At 33.3% G+C, this 20,762-nt stretch overlaps 1 protein-coding gene across 10 annotated transcripts in view; it reads right to left on the reverse strand.

Moving 5' to 3' along the window:
* The window catches only part of PLCB4 (phospholipase C beta 4), a 461,856-nt gene that overhangs the window by 338,590 nt on the left and 102,504 nt on the right, over positions 1-20,762 (reverse strand). The window lies entirely within an intron of this gene.

A 20,762-nucleotide genomic window follows, 5' to 3' on the forward strand; every position in this document is an offset into this window, starting at 1 on the left:
GTATCACACGATTTTATGATAACCTATAACTTTTAATCTTTGATCATTTCACTCTTAACTTTGTAACCTGGGAGAAGAAGTTTAAATCCAAGGATAACCATTTACTTCTGTAATATTGGGCAGATTATTCACCTGCTCTAGGTTTCAGTTTCCTCAAGTAATGAAAAGAATTGGATTAGAAGGTTCCTAAATTCCTTCAATTCTAAATCTATGATCCTATGTACATTTTGGTTAAAATGGCTTTTCACACATGATCTTCATTTTTAATATTTTTTATAATCCCCATGGGTTAGTGACAGCAGAGGTAGAATATAGAAGCTAACTACCATTCTTCCAGTTAGCTTCTTCAATAAGCTAAACATGACTGATTAGATAAATATCCTGTGAGCATTTGGTATAGTCTCACTAGAAGAAAAATAATTGAGTTCTAGTTGTTAATTTACTGTCCTGAATACATTGTTAGCATCCAACCAATAATGAAAAGTCAGAGTGGAAAATTTCACCATTCTAAGAAAATGAGATGGATAAAGTACTGATTCTAAACCTCTTATGTGTAGATAAGTTTATCTAAATTCTTGGGTCACTGCATAGTCACTATAATTGCTACCATTAAGTCTGCCAATCAATGTTTCTCAGGCAAAAGTGACTATAACATCATTTTCTGGTGAAAAGTAGATTAGAGAAGCAGGATAAGCTCAAAGTTGTCATGAATCTTGATTATTCAGTGAAAGAGAAAGTAAATATGGGAAACTAACTCAGGAAGAAAAGAAGCAGGAAGAGGAGAAAAAAGTATAAAAGAGAAAGAAGAAAAAAGCAATCATATCCCCCCAAATCCCCCAAAGAAACAAACAAAACGAATCCAAAGAAAAGCAGCAAATATCTAACAGGAAAAGATTAGGAACAAGGAGATTAAAAAAGAATAAGAACAAGACTAAGAAGAGTAAAATGGCTTAATGAATGTGAGCTTAATTCAGGAAAAGAGAAAAATAGCATTTCAGAAGAATATTAAATGCTAAGTATAAGATTAAATAGAAAAAAAACTGGTAGAAAAAGCTCAGAAGATTAAGACTTAGGAAGTAAAAAGATTGATAGGCATGGAAAGGAACTTGGAATATATTTTAAAGTAATTTTTGATTTGTTCTAAGGTATGCATTTTAGGGGAAAAAAACTAAAAAGAGAGAAACATAAATACACACACACAAATATCATGAATACTTTCTTTAAGAAAAAAACCTGGACTATGAAAGCCATGTCAAAAATATAACAACTCTGGAATACCTCAGTAGATTCCTAGATGTTTGGTTCTGTATTATTTAAAATTAGGTCAAATCTATTAAGGTTATACTTAATGGGTTTAAATGCAAACTCTTATTGTGGTTGCATAGTCAAACATGACTCTTCATAATCCTATATATGATTTTTTGGGCAAAGACACTAAAATAGTTTGATATTTCCTTCTCTAGTATTTAAATAAAATAATATAAATAAATATAATAAATACATATATATATATATATATAAATTATTAAAATAAAATAAAATAAAATAGAGATTATTTGCCCAGGATCACATTCATCTGAGAGCAGATTTGAACTCAGGTCTTCCTGATTCCAGGCTTAGCTCTCTGTCTACTAAACCAACTAGCTGCTCCCAGAAAGGCTTAAATATGGTTTCAAAAAATGAACTTTACAAATTAAATGAGCCTGAAGTTCATGTTATACAATTATTTGATAAATGTCTTCAAATATTTGAATGGTTGCCTTGTAAAAAAAAGGATTAGATTCCAACCTGCATGAGCATTCCTTCTAAGTATGCTTTGCTATCTCTTCATTTATGCCATCCTCACCCATTATAGGTATTGCCCAAGGTTCTGCCCTGTATTGTCTTCTCTTCTACTGTGCTGCCCTCCATGAAGTTTAAGCTCCCATCACATTTGCTTATTTGCTGCTATTCAAATATGAGCTTTCATCCTAAATTCCAAGCATCTGCCTGGAATGCTTTATACTTTTTAGTTTTTTTCTCTAAACTTCCCTGGTTTCTTTCAAAACAAATCCCACTTTCTTTCACATCCCACTCTCCTTTAATGACTTCTAAGATTAGAATAATTAATGTGTCTCTCTATCTTTAACTCTATCTCTCTGTATCTCTGTTTTTCTCTGTCTCTACTTCTGTATCTTTCTATTTTCCTCCTTGATTCCATCTCTTTCTTCTCCCACTTCCTCTATCTTTGTCTCTCTCCCCCTCTATCCAGGATCACATCTTTAATTCTGTCTCTGTCTCTCTCTCTCTCTCTTGTACATAATTATTTAAATGCTGCCTCTCCCATTAGAATATAAGCTCTATGATAGTAAGGAAACAATTGCTGCCTTTATTTATATCCCTAGCACTTGGCTCAGTGTCTGGCACATAATCATCTTTTAATAAATGCTTGTTGGCTAGCTGATTCTGCCCAGACACAGAATGGCAGAATTAGTAGGAAGTTGTGGAAGTTGCAAAGTAACAAATTTTGACTTCACATCTGAAAAAAAAATATTTCCAACAATTAGAGTTATCAAAAAGTCAAATGGGCAGGAAAAACAGGGTTCTCCCTCTCTAGAAGCCCTCAAGCAAAAGGACAATGATTATTTCTAATAATTAATGTAGAGGGAATTCTTGGTAAAACAGATAGAGAATAAATGATCTTTGACTTATTTTCTCACTCTGATATTCTGCAAAATAGTAAATGACTCAAATTATCACCATTTTTCAAGAAATGTAACTGATATAAAAGAACTACCATAAAGAAAAGTCAAAAATATGGCAAAAACGGACACAGTAAGCAAATGTTTGATTTCCTTGCCAAGGGATAGGACAGCCAAGGGGAATTCCAATTTAGAATGTTCATTTGCAAAATGGAAGATGGGAGAACTGTAAAAACAACAACAAAAATGAGCTTTCAGAGTCAAATAAAAAGTACGTTGATTCTTCTATCCAAGGCTACCAGGATGAGATGTGTTTAAAAAAGAGACAGTCCTTCTGCCTAGAATTTAGAGTAGAATACCTGTATTTTACATCTGATTTAACATCCATTTTTATAGAACTTCTTAGGGTCATATAGAGGAAATTATTTTTAAAAAACAATATATGCTTCACAGATTAAAAGAATTATCCAAAACGTCAATTTGATCTATCTTCAAAGGCAAAAAGAAACTAAGAATCTTACTTTCTACCTAAAACAATTAATCTATTAATCTTGCTTCTGAGAATAAATTGGTAGGCAACAGAGCCAGCTGGTTTATATTAGCTAATAGACTGCTGTCACTGAAGATCTTCAAGCAAAAGCTGTATGGTATTTTTTAGTGTATTGTAGAGGGTGAGTTGACTAAATAGTCTCTGAGGAGCCTTTAGATCAGGAGTACTTAAATGAGGATGCATGTACTCCTAAGAGATCTAAGAAGAGATTTCAGGAAGATTGTAAATGTGGGTGGGAAAATATATATTTATTTTCAGAAATCTTTAATAAATGTATCCTTTTTCTATTACTTAAAACATATGATTATAATTCTAAAAGGGATTCATAGGCTTCACCAAATAACTAAAGAGATGCCTAGTCAACAAAAAGGGGAGAAGTACAATTTTAACCTCTCAGGTTTGGTCATTTTCTGAAGGAAACTATTTCCTAAATAATGCTCCTTAAAATTATTTTAGATGTCTATATATCTATATGTGAAAGTCCAGGCTAGCTCCTCTGAAGGGCTCAGAATAAATTCTTGTCAGGATAAGCAAAAGTCCTTGACCCACGTTGGGCACCAAATTGTAAAGGTCTGGTCATCTCCAAGTTATCCCTCCAGACTGCCCTCTCAACTCAATCTCCAAGCCAGACTCTCTCCAGGATCAATGCTGCCTCTTTTATCCTCCCAAAGAATGGGCCTGTGAGAATTCCCACAGCCAATGAACTTGCTCCTTTTAAAGGTATAAACTCCTCTTCAGAAGTCCAAAGGTGTAAACTCCCCTTAAAGGCCAGAACCAAAGGTGTGAATTCTGAGCTAGAGAATTGCCCAGACAACCTGAGTTATCACCTTGTAATCCTAACATCTCCCCCTTTTTTTTGATTTAGAACATAGGGTGATCATGGCCTTGAAACATAAATCCATCAATATGGGAGGTATTATACATAATTACATATTACATAAACACATAGTAACATAACACATGCTAGAAGTGATGTAACAAATAACATGATCAAATAATCATAAATTGAGAATTTATAAATATCCATAAGTCCATTGTCCATTAGTCTCATCTTGTGTTAGGAAATCCAATGATTTTTAAAGTTTTTAAGTTTTAAAGTTCTTTAACAGTCTTCTTATTAGCCATGCTCTTTCAGTGTCAGATGTTTCTTAGATCTTCTCCTTTGTTTTGAGGTTTTTCTCTTTTTCTGTCTCTCTCTGATGGACAATGAGAATACAACCTGATTCCTTCTCCATCTGAAGAAATACAAGCAAACCTTCTCTCCCAGGCAGTTAACCTATCTAATTTCCTCCTATTTACCACTTTCTAAATCTCTTCTCATCATCTGGCAATTACATTGGAGTTGTTTGCACTGGACACAGCTCGGTTGGTTTAAAAGGCCTGTATTCTCCCCAAGTGTAATCCATTTCTGCTATCTGATTGCCTTTTGGCTGATTGATCAGATAATCCCTTTCTGCCATTAATTGCTTTTCTACTGGTTGATCAAATAAGAGTCCTGACCCTCTAAAGGCTCTTTGGGTATAACCTCAGTTGCTATCATGCCCCACCTATCTTTTGATTGATATCTTGGAGCTGGGTTCCACTTCTCATTTTCCTGGGTCATTCTTCATTCTGAGGCCCAGTGGAGACTCTTGTGGCATTTTGGACGTAGAATTTTAGGTCTTCTCTCACCCTGTCTTCTCACTCTATCTCCATATCTACATTGAGCTCTTAGATGCCCAACTTTTCCACATTGGAAACATCGATGAATTTCTCTAGAAGTCCTTTGCCAAGAGGGACCCTGTCTTTCCATGTTCATCATAGTCTGGGTGTAAAAAGCATTTATTCCTACTGTAGCACATCGTCTTATGATCTTCTCTAAAGAAGTATCTTTGTCTAATCCCCATATAATTCTTTTGCAAATCTCATTGGCATTTTTCCTTAACCAGATGTCTGGTCATTATTTCTGTAGCTGCATTTTCTCCAATAGTTCTTTTGACAGCAGTTTGCAAATATCCTAGAACTCTGAGCACAAAAGCCTTGGTAGTAGAAATGCCCCTCAGACCGACAGCCATGATACTGGCCCAAATCCATAGCTATCACTGAAAGGAGAAATTATTGTGGACAGGAAGTCCACTGTATCACTATTAGTAACAACTGCTGACCAATTGCCATTGGTCAACTTAAATATGTTCAGGACCCCCAAGACTGATAGCACCTCCCAGACTAAGCCAGCCTACATGAAGCAACAAGAGACCCTGAGTTAGAAACTGGAAATAACATGTGCCAGGCAATTCAAACCCTATCATTACTAACACTTTGACCACTATTTCCCTTCATACATAAATGAAGATAACAAAGGACCATGAACCCCCAAAACCTAGGAATAGCAATACTTCCAGCACAGTATCCTTAAATCATCATCCTGAGAAGGAATTCTGGTAGAGATGAAGCATATCAACTCCTTCTGCAGGTACTATAGATATAATTTCTGAAAACCCAGAAAAGAAAGTTCATGTCACCAAAATCCTTGAGATTTTCAAATGATCTAACATCAAAAAGTAGTCTTATCAATGGAAATGACATTAATGAAGAGATATTAATGTATGTTTATTTATTCATTTCATTCACTCACATAGAAAGAGCAAGAGATGACAGCCAGACAGACTATATTCTATTAGGATATTGTATTAAAATAATGAAAAGGATGTCCTTATAATGTTGGGTGAACATCCAGGGGAAGAGTTATGGAGATATATCAACAAGGATTATAAAAGATAGACACATGTGGATAGTTGATATGTATGTCACTGGAGGAAGTACCCACATAAATGAGTTCACAAATTCATTCTAATTATGGAACATTAGAGTCTCTAAGTGAGTATTCCTTTAAAAAAGACAGAATTTGAGGAGTGTACATGTTTTTATACTATCAGAACCTAATAATCAAATGGCATAAAGCTTGCTTTTTAAGTGACTCCATAATATAAAATAAATTTAGCATCAATCAAAAGCACTTAATAAGAGTTTAAGTGCCTGGCATATAGTAAGTGTATTATTATTACTATTATTATTATCATTATGACTAAATGACAGGCATTATACTAAGTGCTATAAATATACAGAAAAAATGAGAACAATACCTACCCTCAGGGGACCATATTCTAATAACACAAGTAATAATCAGTGGCTCCAGAAGTATAAAAAAATCATGGAAATTTTTTCAAAATGAGTTGAACACCTAAAAAACTGGGAGTGAACTGTATTTTAACAAGAGAATTGTTAAAGGAAAAAGGAAAACTAAAAAATATTAGTTTACATATCACATAGCTATGAATATAAGATTCAAATATTGATATCAATCTGGGATTTAGGATTTTTGAGATCATTCAAGCTATACTGAAGTAGATGTATGTATATGTGTGTATACATAAAATCATAATGCAAAAATGTTTTGCAATCTAGAAACCCATTTATCTAGTTCCTGTAGATTTATATTTAATTTTATCCAAATTGCTTCATCTCAAAGTCAAAATTACAAAGTGGGGGAAGGTTGCTCAACCCATTAATAAATGTTATGTGTTTATCATCTTGATACTATAAAGGCTTCTCAAAGAATGTGACAAATTTTATAACAAACACCAGAAAACATATACATCCATCTCACATTGAGTTCTTGTTGATGAAAGTGCTTTTCAAAATTTAAAATATTATAATGATATGAGTTATTAATCAACAATTACTAAGTTTCTATTATATATCAGACATTGTGTTGAGATGTGGAGTTATCAAGACTGAAATGAAAGAAGCTTCCATTTTATGAAAAGAGAGAAAACAAGTATAGTGTGCGTGCGTGTATGTGTCTGTATATGTAATATAAATAAAATAAATAAATATGGGGAAATGAAAAATAACTAACTACAAGATAAATTGGAAAGGTACTAGTCATTGCGAAGGAAAGATTTTGCATTCTTGCCTTGGAGAATGGCCAATACAAAGGTAAGATGTGAGAGAGAATGTCACATGTAAGGAAGAAAAAAGAATAGTTTGGCTGAATCACACAGAGAGGGAGCAATTGTCAAACCTTCATTTTTGAGGAGGATCAATAACAGAATGGGTGATATCTTGACTTACATGTGAACTGCATTTAAATGAAGTGGAGTAGGGGCAGATAGGTGGTGCAGTGGATAGAGCACCACCCTTGAATTCAGGAGGACCCGAGTTCAAATGTGGTCTCAGACACTTAACACTTCCTAGCTGTGTGACCCTGGGCAAGTCACTTAACCCCAGCCTCAAAAATAAATAAATTAATAAATAAACAAAGTGGAATTACATAAAGTCAGCAGCTTTACTCTCTTTTAAAGTCATCTAAATCTGGTGGCAAGACAAAAGTAAAGATAATTGGCCATTGCCCAGGATGCAGTGGATTACCACCTTGGCATCCTCAATGCCTCATCCAACTCTTAGAGTGCCATAGTGCCTATTTCAGTAACTTTCATGGACTTGGGAACAAATTCTTCTTAGCTTCCCATTCTACTGAGGGAAAGCTTTTACATTCTTAGGGTAGTTACCCCTCCCAACTCACCAATGTTTTTGAGACTCGTCCAGTTACTCTTCACCTGGTTTATTCCACCTGACAAGATTGTTTTTACCAGGGTAGCAATAGCATATGCTACAGCTTCTTGTGAGAGTTGGGTAGGAAGTTGACACCAAAGAGGAAGGAGTAGTCTTTAAAAGGCTAAAAAAGACCTCATACAAGAGGCTCCAGTTCTCAGGGAGTAATTCAACATGGGAAAGAATATAGGTTGGAAACAGGTACAACAGGCTTTAAAAGATACATAAAGGAGTTTCTGTCTTTTCTAGGGGCAAACATTGGAGTTGATTCCATAGTAGAATGACATAGGCAGTACCAAGGAAAATTGTTTTGATAGTAATGTATAGGATGGACTGGAGTAGTTACAGGTTTGATGAAGACTGAACAACTAAGAGACTGTTGAAATAATCCAGCTGAGATGTTATAAGATGGCAACTGGTGAGCAAAGAGAAGGGGCTGAATCCCAGAAATACTGTGGAAGTAGAAAGAGCAAGATTTGGCACATCTATGTGAGGTAAGGGAGAATAAGGAGACAAGTTACACAGTTGTGTACTACAAGAATGGTGCTGCCTTAATGGAAATTGGGAAAAATGGGGGGAAAAGGCAGGTTTGAGATAGGGAAACAATGGGTTCAGTTTTAAGATACTAAATCTGAGGTGTTTGTAAGACATCCAAGTGAAATGTCCAACAGGAAATTGGTGGTGCAGGACTGAAACTCAGAGAAGAGTGGGGCTGGATGCACACACACGTGTAATATGTTAAATTACATATATATGTGTATATGTAGACATCTATCTATCTATATCTATATCTATATCTATATATATGAAGTCATCTGCAAAGATTTGATAATTAAACCTGAGAGCTGATGAGTTCACCAAGTGGGAGAGGCCAGACAGAGAAGAGAACCTAGGACAGAACCTGCTTTGCTTTTGTCTTCAAATATCCAGCACTAAGCTCAATATTCAGCTCATAATGGGTGCTTAATAATTCAGCTTTCTTTCCATTGCACTACACTATCATCCTTCATGAGTATTTTTGGTATGGTCTAAAAAGGCAATTCCATTGGGCGCATTGCTGGGTTAGTGGGGTATTACCATGAGGTAATTACTGTGAAAGACAATGCTATTTAGATGCATAAGGATGGTACATCTATTTTTAAGATATCAGGTCTCCTCAAGTGCTATTCACAATGTATATATTTTTATGTATTTGAAAGAAAATCAGGCATGATGAATAGTGTTTTGAATATGAAGCTAAAATGATCTGGGTTTAACCAAATCCCTAAGCTTCTCTTGAGTGCCAGATACTATAATAGAATAATTTAGACATTGTATGATATTCCAGTAGAAAGAGTTCATACCCTGACAAAATCATAAGTCTTAGTCTTATTGTTCTGTTATTATTTTCACTGAAGATACCCTATTATGTTAGTTTAGCTATATAACTCAGTGTTTCAAAACTCACTAGTCCCTCACCTTTGTAGAGAAAGTACTTATCATGTAGACATGTTTCATAATTATGACAAAACAATATAATTATAACATCTCAGCTATTCCAAATGATGAGGAACAAATTTTTAAGAATTTTTTATTTTTAAGAATAGTTGCATTTTACAGCTAACTGAAGAATTATCCATTGAATTAAAAGAAGTTTTTGGTAAAGTTTTTTTTTTTTTTAATAAAAGGTTTTTTTACTTAAAAGAAATTCACTTAGTTACTCTGATCAATGGTCCAAGACATTTCCAAGGGAACCTATGATGAAAAATGTAATCCACCCCCAGAAGAAGAGGGGTGATCAATTTAAATGCAGATTGAAACAGGCTTTTGTCACTTTTTAATTTTTTTCTTATTTTTTTATATATGGCTAATATGAAAATATGTTTTGCATAAGCTAACAGGTATAATTGATATTATACTGCTTGCCTTCCCCAAAAGTGGTAGAGGGAAAGAAGGGAGAGAATTTGGACCTCAACTTAAAAAAAAAAAAAGTTCATATTTAATTAATTAATTAGTTAATTATGAAAAATAAAAAGCAAACTCTTGTCAAACTGTGCCTGAAAATTTCCTGGCTTATTTAGAATCATCATTCTATCAGTTATTATGATACTGAATATTTATTCAGTAAATTTATTTTATTCCTGGCTTTCTTAAAAACAAGATTATACGAAGATCAATTCTGATGGATATGGCTCTTTTCAACAATGAGGTGACTTAAATATTTCTGGGATTCAATTCCTTCTCTTTGTTCACAAGGCTGCCATCTTATTACATCTCAGCTGGGTTACAACAACTTCTTAGTTGTTCTACCTTCATCAAATCTATAACTACTCCAGTCCATCTTATATATTATTATGATCTTGTGATGGAGAGAGCCATCTACATCCAAGAGAGAGGGCTGTTGGAACTAATTGTGGATCACAACATAACATTTTCACTCTTTTTGTTGTTTGCTTACATTTTATTTTTTCTCATTTTTTCCCTTTTTGATCTGATTTTTCTTGTGCAGCATGATAATTGTATAAGTATGTATATATTAGATTTAATACATATTTTAACATGTTTAACATATATAGGATTATTTGCCATCTAGAGGAAGAGGTGGGGGAAGGGGAAGGAAATTGGGAAACAATATTCGGCAAGAATCATTGTTGAAAAATTATCCATGTATATGTTTTGGAAATTAAAAGCTGTAATAAAAAAAAGCCTTGGGCCAAAAACAAAAACAAAAACAAAAAACAAACAACAGTGTCTAAGTAACTTCTTATAAAATGTCAGGGGGCAGCTAGGTGGTGCAGTGGATAGAGCACCAGCCCTGAAGTAAAGAGGACTGGAGTTCAAATAGGGCCTCAGACACTTACACATGCTAGCTGTGTGACTCTGGGCAAGTCATTTAACTCCTAATTGCCTTAGTAACAAACAAACAAAGAAATAAATAAACGAATAAATAAATAAATAAAGTGTCATAAAATAAAAGTCTAAAGGCATCATTCATCCAACATATTTTCTTGTCCCCAAAAAATAATCCTCATAGTTTTATCTAAATCCTACAATTTTCCACTGTAAATGAAATCACTCTGCTTTTTTTGTCACTAAAACAATGAGCCAGGGGCACCTATATTAGCTTGCCTCCATTCTTCTATCTCAATTGCTGTGTTCATGAATTAGAAAAAACATTTCAAGAACTGATCCTCAGGTGCTTTCTGGATGCTTTACTCCAAAGCTATAAATTCCTCTTCAAAAGAAGATGACACATCTTCCTATATAATACCCAGGTTCAATTTTTTCCAAGTTCTCCTTTAATACCAAACAGAACTCTAGGCACAGACAATGTTTTAAATTCCATTTTAATTGTTAAATTAAGAAGGAAATACACAATATATAAATGATAAAATGACTTTTTCATGAAATCTCATATATTAGAATATTTTATATACCAGGTATGAACTCCAGATCTACCACTTACTACTAGTATGAGATTGGGCAAATCTTTCAACTTCTCTACATTTTAATTTTCTTATCTGTAAATTCTGTAATCTGTAAAAGGTCTAATCTGGGGATTAGACTAGTTGATCTGTAAAGTCATTTTAGCCCTAAATCCATTCTTCTATGAACCCATGAACCTTTAGGATCTTAAAATAAATTAACAATGGGACATTAGGGTGTTGAAAAGTGATAAACATATTCATCAGAAACCTAAGCCTACTTCCTCAGAGATATTTTTACAGTTACTTAGCTAGGTAACAACTTTTCCCCAATAAAATTTTACTCTAATACTTCATCATGATAAGGGAATGATTTTGGTTTTATAAAGGTTTATATTCACAAAGTACAGACTCCAGCAGTTTCTCCCAATTTCCAAAATCCCAATTTCCCAAATCCAAAGGCTTTAACTATGAAATTCAAGCATCACATTAATTAAGTGAAGATAAGTCTTCATCAGAGGTTGGGTACCAGTAAATGAATTTTGGGAACCACAATAATTGAAGAAACTATCTACCAGTGAAATCTTGAATCTCTGAAATGCTAAAACCTTTGTTCTAATAAATCTGGGATTTTGAAGTTCTTTCACTGAATATACAAAAGGCTAATAAATCCAAAATGGAAAAAATAAATCTTAATATGAGATACTCTTGAATGCAAAGCTGACATCAAAAATCTATATATATATACATACTTCATATATTCCCTGATACTACATTCCAATACTACTTTAATAGCTGTTAGATACCTTCACTAAATATCTTATACGTGTCAGAAACACAGCATATCCCAAATGTTATTGATTAATTACCCTCCTTAATTTCAATTTTTATACAAGTTAACCTATTTGTTTAAATAACTACCATCCTATTCTAAGCAAATGAGAAGAACAAAGGATAATCTACTTCTCAGATATGTGGAGAAGGAAGGAATTTGTCGCCAAAGAAAACTTAAGTACATTATGGAATACAAAATGAATAATTTTGATTATATTAGGATAAAAAGTTTTTGTACAAACAAAACCATTGCAGACAAGATTAGAAGGGAAGCAATAAACTGAGAAAAAAATTTTATATCCAATGGTTCTGATGAGGGCCTCATTTCTGAAATATATAGGGAATTTACTTAAACTTCTAAGAATTCAAGCCATTCTCCAACTGATAAATGGTCAAATGATATGAACAGACAATTTTAGATAAAGAAATTAAAACCATTTATAGTCATATAAAAATTCTCTAAATCACTATTGATCAGAGAAATGCAAATTCAGAAAACTCTGAGAACCACTATATACCTCTCAGATTGGCTGAGATGACAGGAAAGGATAATGATGAATGTTGGAGGGGATGTGGAAAAACTAGGACACTAATACATTGTTGATGAAGTTGTTAACTTATTCAACCATTTAGTGAAATGGGGAAAAGCATATAATTCCTCCCAAAATAGATTTGACAAAATGAAAAAAGAAAGCAACTCTTTGAAAAACAGAATTTGTGAAATGGAAAAAAATCCAATAAACAAAACAACTCATTTAAAAGTTCAATTGGCCAATGTAAAAGGAGATTAAAAAAAAAGTTAACTGAAGAAAATAATTCACTAAAAATGAGATTGAACAAATGGAAGTGAATGACTCATGAGATATCAAAAATCAGTCAAACAAAATTTTAAAGAAATGAAAAAGTAGAAGAAACTGTAAAATGCCTCATTGAAAAAACAACTGACCTGGAAAATAGAGACAATCTAAGAATTATTGGACTACCTGAAAACCATGATGAAACATAGACTCTAAACAATGGACCACTAGCTGCGCCTCAAATTTGGCATACAATGTTATAGTTCCTTGCATTCATCAAAGCTATCTCCCATACTTGGAATGTATTCTTTCTTCACATGTGTCTATGGTACTTTTATGTAGCTTTTGTTCTGATCCCTTCACTTACTAATATCTTCTCCCCATTCTCAAATTGTCTTGTGTTTCCTGTGCATGTGTGTGTGTGTGTGTGTGTATTCCTAATAAAATAAAAGTACCTTGGAGATAAGAATTCTATGATTTTTTTCTCTTTATCCCAAAGCTCATAGACATGTTTCTGCACATAGTAGGTATGTAATAAATGTTTAGATTTAATTTAATTTAAAAGTCCTTGGATAATGGCATCTCCAATGAACAAAATTTTTAATTTATTGAGGTTTATGGCTTTAGCGTATGCAAGAAGAGTCAACTTTTCCTTATACTGTATAAATCTGGAGGAATTTGATTCACTGATACCTGCCAGGTATTAGTATTTGGCAAGTAGCAGCAAAATAGCATGGTTTTATGAGCACTATAAAAATTATTCATGGTCAGGGAATAGAATGTACTCAGAAATGAGTTATCTAAAATAGTCACAAATTTCTTCCACAACACAGTAATGCTATTTCTTTCACCAACCTTTCTTTCTAATAGCATGTCTTAGTTGCCAGTCATCAGTTTGAAAATACACTAAACTGAGTTAAGCAAATGTGCTTGTAAAGATGTTTTATTTTAGGAACTGCAACCCAGAGTTTAGTTTTTTTTTTTTAATAGATAACTACTTATTGAGAAAAAAATGATTTATGTGACTTGTAACATAAATGATTTCAATAACATGCCTTTCAAATCTGTAATATCAGATGTAATACATGAATCAATATTATATCAATCCACCTATATTTTCTTCCATTCATCCTTTCTGAGTCATATTTAAATGTCCACTTTCTCTTGTCATATTTATCTTTTAAGTTTTATATTCTGCCTTTTACTAGAATATTAGAATCTGTGTTAGAGAAAAGGATCTTTTGGGATATATTCAATTCTGTTTATCAACTTGTATTTACACTATAGTAGCTAACACATCTGATACACATTAAGTACTTAATAAACGTTTGTTAGCTGTATTGATGGTTGAATGAATACAGCATATAGTGCTGTATATAACTTGAATAAATGACTAAATGTATAAAAAACATTTATTAAGTGCTTTATATGTCCCAAGTCCTATGTTAAGCAAAAGGATACAAAAAGGAAAAGTCCTTAATCTAAATGAATTTACAATCTACCTGGGGAAGACAATATATAAAAGGAAGTTCAGCAGTGGGACAGAGTCCTAAATATCCTAAGGATATAGCATTGTAGCTAATCACAATGACTGGAGGTCCTTTCGTTGCATAGATTGTTAAGACAACAGTGCCAAGGAATAGCTGAACATAAAGTCAGGGCAGATTGAAAGGTTTGGAAGATCTTAAGTAACAGTAACAAGGCAGAGAGTCATCCTTGTGGCCTTCTGCCTTATCAGAAAGAATAAAGTTGTTGACTCCCCTTTTATCCAAGGCCAGAGAACAGTTAAGTAGCCTGAGTGAAATGGAAAGGCAAAATAGGAGGGTTTTTTTCCATTAGTGGCACTTCTTCTGATTAAAACTGGATCCTGGAAAGACCAGAGCACACAGTAGGGGAAAAGGAAGACAGGACAGACTGACTCTAATAATGGTGGCTCTTCCCCACCCCACCCCCACAATCCCAGATAGCTTTTGGGGCATTCTGGAAATGCTGTTTAACTTCATGGTTACCATATAAAAATGAGTTACTAGCATCTTCTGGTATAGAAATTAAAGAATACCTGTTGTTTGTCTGTCTTCTCTCTCTGGCATGAATGTGCACAAACACAGAATCACTCAGTCAGCATTATTTATTAAGGACCAACCACAGGGCATTTGAAGAAAGGCAAAAAACGGCTCTTGCTCCCAAGGAGTTCTTATTGAGGTGGGAGAGACCACATGAAAACAACTATATACAACAGAGTGATATACAGATTAATTGGGAGGGTTGCCTCAGAAAGAAGGTACTAGTGGATTTAAGATTAAGAGGATTAGGAAAGGTTTCCTAAGAAGGTGGGACAAAGATATAGTAAAAGAATTGTTGGGTTCTAGGAGGAATATGAGGAGAGAAAACTATCAGAAAACCTAGAGAGAAAAGAGTATCAAAGAAGAAAGTGAACAATATTATCAGAGATTACAGAGGCCTAGAAGGATGAAGACAGAGAAAGGCCACTGAATTTGGCAAATATTCCAAATTTAACCTTGGAGGGGAGAGTTTTACTGGGATTAAAAACTAAGAAGCTGAACTATAAGGGGTCCAGAAGAGAAAGGATATCAAAGCACCATCACAGATATGCACTGGTTAGAGACTAGCCTTTGAGGCTTGCAGTATTAAAAGAGTAAGAGCCAGTTGTTTCCCATAGACTGAAGTAAGCTATCATCTGTTTATATTGCTGTATGTCACCTTAAGTCATCTTATTCAATTGTTTCCATTGCCACATTCATCTCCCAACCTTTTTCCTGGCTCCCAGAATTTCATATCATTACTTCTTATTGTGGAACTTCCTTCAGCACCTGGAGTCTTCTCCCTCTAGAACATTCAATTACCCCTCACTTTTCTCAAATGGAATACCCTTCTGTAAGATCTTTTATCCCACTGATGAATTCTTGGAACCTCCATTTTAAAGAGGGGCCGAAATCATTCCCTTCTCAGCCTCATTCCTGGTTTCCTTCAAAACTTGCCCCAGTACCCTGTCCATTCCAGCCTTTCCGTCTCTTTCAAATTTCTTTTTTTCCTTTACTATCTTCCTATTAGAATGTAAGCTCTGTATGAAAATGGAGTTTTGTTTACTTTTGAGTGCATGTTAAAATTAATAAAGAAGCAATAAAATTCCCCTAGGTGATTTTGATCCTTAATAAATCTTTATTTTCTTCTGTGACTTATGTTTTACTGATGTTTTCTTTCCACCTTTTAATCCCTATCACTTTCTACTAACACACAACTCCACAAATAGAAGTCCTTCCTTGTAACAAATATAGTTAAATAAAGCATGTCAATACATTGGCCACAACTGAAAAAAAATATGTATCTCATTCCTTTCCTCAAGTCCATTCCCTCTGCACCTAGAGAGAAGATGCTTTATCATCCATTGTTTAAATTATGATTGGTCCCAGTCAAAATTCTGTAATCTTTTTTTTATTTATAATTTTTTCCACAGTATACATGCATGAGTAATTTTTTTTGTAATATTATCCCTTGTATTCATTTTTCCAAATTATCCCCCTCCCTGCACGCCTTCCCCCCAATGACAGGCAATCCCATACATTTTACATATGTTAAAATATAACCCAGATACAATATATGTGTGTAAATACCATTTTCTTGTTGCACATTAAGTATTAGATTCCGAAGGTATAAGTAACCTGAGTAGATAGACAGTAGTGCTAACAATTTATATTCACTTCCCAGTGTTCCTTCTCTGGGTGTAGTTATTTCTGTCCATCATTGATCAACTGGAAGTGAGTTGGATCTTCTTTATGTTGAAGATATCCACTTCCATCAGAATATATCCTCATACAGTATTGAAGTGTACAGAGATTTTCTGGTTCTATTCATTTCACTCAGCATCAGTTGATGTAAGTCTCTCCAAGCCTCTCTGTATTCCTCCTGCTGGTCATTTCTTACAGAGAAATAATATTCCATAACCTTCATATACCATAATTTACCCAACCATTCTCCAATTGATGGACATCCATTCATCTTCCAGTTTCTAGCTACTACGAAAAGAGCTGCCACAAACATTTTGGCACATACAGGTCCCTTTCCGCTCTTTAATATTTCTTTGGGATATAAGCCCAATAGTAGCAATGCTGGGTCAAAGGGTATGCACAGTTTGATAACTTTTTGGGCATAGTTCCAAAATTGCTCTCCAGAATGGCTGGATTCTTTCACAACTCCACCAACAATGTATCAGTGTCCCAGTTTTCCCACATCCCCTCCAACATTCATCATTATTTGTCCCTGTCATCTTAGCCAATCAGACAGGTGTGTAGTGGTATCTCAGAGTTGTCTTAATTTGCATTTCTCTGATCAGTAGTGATTTGGAACACGTTTTTATATGAGTGGATATAGTTTCAATTTCATCATCTGAGAATTGTCTGTTCATATCCTTTGACCATTTATCAATTGGAGAATGGTTTGATTTCTTATAAATTAGGGTCAGTTCTCTATATATTTTGGAAATGAGACCTTTATCAGAACCTTTAACTGTAAAAATATTTTCCCAATTTGTTACTTCCCTTCTAATCTTGTTTGCATTAGTATTGTTTGTACAGAAACTTTTATGTTTGATGAAATCAAAATCTTCCATTTTGTGATCAATAATGGTCTCTAGTTCTCCTCGGGTCATAAATTCCTTCCTCCTCCACAGGTCTGAGAGGTAGACTATTTTCTGTTTCTCTAATCTATTTATTATCTCATTCTTTATGCCTAAATCATGGACCCATTTTGATCTTATCTTGGTATATGGTGTTAAGTGTGGATCCATATCTAATTTCTGCCATACTAATTTCCAGTTTTCCCAACAGTTTTTTCCAAATAATGAAAAATTCTGTAATCTTTAATAGTTTTCTTTTAAAATAATATATTTTTATTTTATAAATTATCTTCCTAAATGCTTATTTCTTTTTCTTCAATTCCTTTCTTGGTTCTGTTCATTTTATTCTGCATCATACAAGTCTTGCTCAGTTTTTCTGAATTCTTCATATTAGGTGTTTCTTATGATTACTTTCCATTTGATTACTATGTCACAATTTGTTTAGTTATCTCCCAAGTTATGGAATTATTTGGGGGGGTTGCTCATAAAAAGTATGGCAATAAATATTTTTGAATGTGAGTCCTCTCCTAAGACCTTGAATTTTTTGAGGTTAGCACAATGAAGAGTAAGCAAGCTTCAAGTATAGGGTCAATTCTGGATTATATATCTTTTGTCCAAGAAGATCAGAGAGGCTTATCAAAAGGTAGAAAATCCAATCCAGTAATTTATATGGAGATTGTACTCAAATAATGGTATTAATAATACTTAACATTTATATAGCACTTTAAAGTTTACAAAACATTTTACAAACATTAATCAATTCATCTTGATATCAATCCTGGGAGAAAGGCACTATAATAATCATGCCCATTTTACTGATTAAGCACAGAAGTTGAGTATCTTGTCCATAATCACCCAGCTATTTAGTATCTGAAGCAGGATCTGAACTTAGATCTTTCTGACTTCAGATCCAATGATCTATCTACTAGATAGATTTAAAAAAACATGCACTAATAAAGCTAGAGTTCTCTGATACAGGACTATTATAAACTGTTGACATTAAAAATCTTAATTTTTAAAGAAATTAAAGAAGATAAATAAATGGTTCAAAAATATAAACATAAAATAGTAATCCTATAATTTCTGAGAATGAATGTGATTTGCATAGCACAGAATGGTTTGTGATAGATGGGTTATGCAAACTATTTCTAATTTTGCATTAGAAATAGGCAAATCATTCAAGGGTCCTAATATTATCAGCTTCTAATCATATTAGCCTGTTTAGGTTTAAAATATGAAACTTAAATTCAATAGTATCAGACTTGGGAAAAAGTTAGATTTCTAAAACAAGTAGATTTACAATGGAAAATTGTGTGTTAAATGAGAGGGAAATAAGTTGCTTCCCTACAGACAATCTTTCTATATTTAAAATTCATGGTGAGTGAAGTGGGGCACCTGCAAGCAAGTTGGGACAAAGATATAACAAAAAAATAACACTGAAACACAACTGGAATCAAATCAAACAAATGCAGAATAAGTCCCTAATTGTGGGAAAGCAACAGTGAATAGATACGTGGGCATTTGGAATCATGCTGGTTCTGAGCTATCCAAAAGGGGTCACTCAATTTGAACCCAAATGTAATACAGCTCACAAGGGAAGAGACAGAGCTATCAAAAATAATGAGCCCTGAAAATAGCTAACAAGAAGGCTAAGTTTTATTCTACATGTTCATTCTATGTGGGAGAGACTAGAGGTCATATGTTGTCAGTCTTATCAATCACAAGGGGATCAGTGTTTACATCTGGTCAATTCAATCACTTAACTGTTTTAGTCATTTATCTAACTCAAACTACTGATGAAGGCTGTGACTATGTAGTAAGTATACTATAAAGGGAAAAAAAATCCATGAAACTGTTATCTATTATGGAGAAAGCATTAAAAGACACAGCTGCTTCAGTGAAATGTTTATTTTTCAGTCAACAGTTAAGCTCTCAATATGAGCTCATATATATATATATATGTGATAAAAATTATTTGTTTAGAATAATATGAGATTAAAAGTCCCTTATAACTTACCACACATATACAATGCCTCTCAAATAAGTCCCATGAGAACTATATGGCTCTTTACAGGACCTCAGTTAGAGTTCTATCTAAATAAAGAACAGTACTAAAAGTCTCTATGAGTTCTGTAAGATAACTGTGCCATATCTTTTAAAATCCTGAAATCTTAATGCAGTTTTCTAGAACACTATATTGAAAAGATATTTGGAAAATCCTAATGTATCTTTTAAGAATTAATTTGTTTTTATTATTATTGTATTTCTATATTATTTAAAGAAAAAAAAAAGCAAAACAGTCCACAGAAAAAGTTTAGGACATTTTTATTTCAATGATCAGGGACAGCTACCACTGTCCTACATATACTTTTAAAGAAGCTGCAGAATCATGACAACTGAGTTCCAGCTTATACATAATCTTAAAAAGTTCCTTTTCAACAACAAAAAAGATACAAAATGTCTATTTTTTTGATTGCTAAATCAATCTATTTCAGTAGGTATTCACAGAACTAAAGAAATAGTTTTTCTTTCAAAAATGCCAAATAGTATTCCTGAAGCTCTTAAAAAGAGTTCATGGCTATGAAAAGCAGAACCCACAAGTAAATCATTTCTGCTGGGATGGCAATGTCTGAAAGCAATCATTCTCCTAACTTTTACGTATGTGTGATTTTTGACTCACATTAAGAATTTGAAATTTTTTTAATTTTGAAATTTCTAAATATTTAATATTAATATTCAATATTTAAGTCATGAAAAAGGAGAAAAATTGGAATTGTTTTGTCATTACTAATTTCTATATTGTGATTTCATTAAAGGATTTGAAGTTTAGTTTTAACTTTTCAAGAGAAAGATAAAATACATAATTTATTTTTTCATTATTTTAAAAATGTTTCAAAAAGCCAACTTTCTTTCATATTATTTTGAAATGTTTGTTGTACAAGCCTCTAATCACCTAGTAATTAAAGAAAGGGAATAGAATAATTCAACAAATGGTAAAAGTGGTGATTATAATAATAATTTTTAAACTGAACCTGTACCTTTATTTTTATTATTGGGAAACAAAAAGAAAAACACTCAAACCAGGAATAAAAAAGATTTGCTTCATCTGATGAGCAATAGGAAAAAAAAAAAAGAAAAAAAATCACTACCTCAGATTTGTCTTTATATCTTTATATTACAAGAGGCACATGTGCTCACAGTAAATATTTCCAAAAGGACTATTAATTTCAAAATCAGCTGCAAAATGTAGAAAAAGAGAATAACAAAATC

Source organism: Sminthopsis crassicaudata, chromosome 2 (assembly GCF_048593235.1).
Source record: "Sminthopsis crassicaudata isolate SCR6 chromosome 2, ASM4859323v1, whole genome shotgun sequence".
In the NCBI taxonomy this organism is placed as follows: Eukaryota; Metazoa; Chordata; class Mammalia; order Dasyuromorphia; family Dasyuridae; genus Sminthopsis; species Sminthopsis crassicaudata.